The sequence below is a fragment of the Suncus etruscus genome, chromosome 11 (genome assembly GCF_024139225.1).
Source record: "Suncus etruscus isolate mSunEtr1 chromosome 11, mSunEtr1.pri.cur, whole genome shotgun sequence".
Lineage (NCBI taxonomy): Eukaryota > Metazoa > Chordata > Mammalia > Eulipotyphla > Soricidae > Suncus > Suncus etruscus.
Window position 1 is genome coordinate 62,772,786 of NC_064858.1, and position 3,575 is coordinate 62,776,360.

Here is a 3,575-nt window from a genome sequence, read left to right on the forward strand (position 1 = left end):
AAATAATATAACACTTTTTAGTTAAATATGAAAGAGGTAAGGCACTTCACTTAGGACAGGTCAGCATTTTCTAAAATTTTTTTGTGCTTTGCTTTATGAGCCCAAAATGGCAGCATTGCCTTGCTGATCTGTTTCTTTTTCTGTCAGGAACTTCTGATCTGACAACTATAGGGAGTAAATGGTAAAATGAGAATTAGAGAAACCAAGCTCATTTCTTTATGAAATTACATGTCATATGCTCAGCATTTAGTTCAAAAACTTGTTTTTTTTAATAACTGAAAAGAAAAAGATACATCTTGATTTTATGTAAATGAAGTACCATAGAACTCACTGAGTAAATAGAAAATGTACATTTCTGGGATTTTTTCTTTTTGAGATAAATACTAAGGTATCAATTCTAAATCTTAGACTTAGGAAGCAAGCATGTCATTGTTTAGAGACATTTGCTTAAAATTCAGTGCAGAAGATAGAGTCTGGTATGTCAAGGGTAACAATTAGTTGTGGCAAGCACAAGGTCATTTAGGCTCAAGGAAGATCTCATCTTGGCAAACTAGTAACAAAATGCCATATAAGAAAACTTTTATTAGTGATGCTTTATATTTATATATAATAAAGTTCATTTTATTAAAAGTTGAAATTAGCATATATACCACTTATTTATTCATTTTGATAATATATTTTCTAATATTATATAGAGATAAAATTTTATTCAAATTTTCTTACCTAAATTATTTTTCCACACAAGACTCTGGGTGGTAAAGAAGATAAAGATCACTGTATTATTTGTCATGTATCAGATTTATTTAATTAATAGAATGATAATATTTGTATCTTATATTTCATAACTTATAAGACTTCTGCTGAGAAATACAACTTTTCTTTTGTTTATTTTTGATTTGGGGCCAAATCCCAGATGCTAATATACTACATATATGGGATGCTAATGATCAAATCTTCAAAACTGTGTGAGCTGTGTGCAAGACAACAACTACCAGCTGCGTGATTGTTCTAGCTCATCTTTAAGAATGTTTTACAAGTGCTATATTTATCTTATTCTTAAATTTTCTTCTAGAAAAAATTTATTATTTAACAACAGTTAAGAAATTAGTATATATGAACTAGAGAAATAGCACAGCAGGTTTGTATTCTCCAGTGTCCCATATGGTCTCCCAAGCCTGCCAGGAATGATTTCTGAGCACAGAAATTACCCCTGAATGCCACTTAGTGTGGCCCAAAAAGCAAAAGAAAGGAAGAAAGAAAGAAAAAAAATTAAGAAAGAATAAAAAGAAAAGATAAAGAAATCAGTGTACAGAAAGACATTGGAAGTTCAGAGTTCTGTAAGTTCTAGATGCAATTTGTCCTTACTAACATGATTCATCAAGTAAGACCCTTCACATCTTATTACAATACAATTATGACAATTATAATTATACTGTGAGGTTCTAATGATTTAAATCAAAAGATCTTGGTGCTTTATCTTTGATTCTTTGTTTCTAAAATCTGCCTGCCTAGATCTATTTTGACCTCATCTTAGTGTTAATGTTATTATGATGCCAACAAACCTCAGTTCTAAATCCACATAATAACTTCCATTAGAATTTATTGACAAGGTATAACTTTGATGTGCTTAAATGTAGAACAACCTGATATTCTTCTGTTCACAGTTTCTCCCACAGAGGAATTGAGAAATCTCATTTTGTGCAATTTTTTACATTTAATAGAAGTGCTGAAATACACAAAGCAATCATTCCCAAAACATTTCTCAAATTACACCTACCTTGTCATCTGCAACATTATAATTCTATTTTCTCTCTTTGCTGCATGTATTTTCTATTTGCATTTTGTAACTATTAGATATTAGGGAGTGAATACTAATAGGCCATGTCTTATTCTTCTGTATAAAATTATATGCTACATTATGAGGAAATTAGCACTGTATTAATTTTACACATAGAGAACATGCTACAACTTCAAATAGGTTAATAATTTGACAGGTTTCAAAAAGCAGTATGTGTGAGAATCTGACTACTCAGCAACTGTCAATTTCAGTCTGTACTTTGTCTTTTTCTTGGATGTCTGCAATAAAATTATCAACACAGAAGCTAGGATAGATTAATCTGACTTTAAAATTTAAGCCAGATAAATAATGCTTTTGCTCAAATATCTTCTGTGACTTCCCAGCTTACTCAATGTCAGAATTCTTAGAATGCTCCTAATCTTTCATTCATAATATTTCAAATATCACTTTTACTTCACTTAAATTCTGAGCCTGAGGTATGAGTTTGAAGTGAACCAGAATGTTCAGAGTTATAAAATGTTAAAAAAAAAAAAAGCTTCTATTTGTTGGTGGTGTTTGTTACTTACTTGTTCTAACAACTGATACTGTATCATTCAATTTCTGAAATTGACTTCATATTTTAATTTCTGAAATGTCTAAAATTGACTTTAAATAATAGTAATTGGTTATCTCGTCTTTTCTGAGTGATTTGGAGGATGTTTTGGTTAGGGATCTTGTGAATCTATAGTATAGCTATATACAGAATATTTTTGTCTTCTTAGGTCTTGAATGAAGCTGGAAGAGTGGTCTTTAAAAACAATTATCTACTTGACAAAGTTAAGGGTTAGAGATTGTCAAATGATCTCCATTTACCAGTTGATAGTCACCTTCATAAGACTTCTTGAGGAGACAAGTTTCACACTGAGTAATCTAATCAGCTAATGTGGAAGGTTCTGGGCGTTTCATGAGACAATCTTGAAAATTTACAAGTTTCATTCTATAGTGTTATATATGAAGCAAATCATAGTGGGAGAGCTTAAATAGTAGGATGCTAGAAGCATTGAGAATTGTCTTTGCCACTGACTACCACATTTGCTGAGCTTAATAAAAAAATCAAAATGTGAATAAAGTGATATTCAAATGTGTTCTAATTCTTATTTTTTTTTGTCCAAATTCACAATACAGACCAGGCAAAGAGCCTGGGTTGAAGTGTATATGGGGTGCATTTACCTTCTCTTTCAATACAGTCAGTGTAAAGAACACAGCCTGTGGTAAGAATTGGGAGGCCTTTTCTTTTCTTTTCTTTATTTTTTTTTTTGATTTATATATATTCCTTCACCAGTGCAACATTCCCATGACCAATATCCCAAGTGTCCTTCCTCCCCACCTCACACAGGCCTGTACTCTAGACAATTCTTATCTTAATTGAATTAATTTCAGTTGATTTTTGTTTAATTTTCAAAACAGAAACCTATGGATATACTGAGTTTCTAACCAATTTACTAATAAGTTTAGAAGTGTTCTGTTATAGGAATAGCTAAAAAGCAAATTATAAATATGGATTTTGTTTAGATTTTATTATTTCAACTGTAAAAGAAAAGATGCCTAAAAATCATGTTATAACTTTGAGGATTTTTTATGAGAATTGACCCAGCATAATTTTTAATAAATAAAGGTCATTTGGTTTTACTAGTTTGAAGACTTCGAAGAATATTGGTATTTAGATTTCCTTAGGTCACAACATAGCAAATACCTTTGGGAATACAGCTTTATATACAATTCATATTTATTATTATTA

General features: G+C 30.5%; 1 non-coding gene across 1 annotated transcript; it reads right to left on the minus strand.

Moving 5' to 3' along the window:
- Nucleotides 1-2,937: 2,937 nt before the first annotated feature.
- On the minus strand, nt 2,938-3,065 carry LOC126023230 (small nucleolar RNA SNORA51). Its single transcript, XR_007500431.1, has one exon. It is a non-coding gene; the product is annotated as a small nucleolar RNA SNORA51 (small nucleolar RNA).
- Nucleotides 3,066-3,575: the final 510 nt, after the last annotated feature.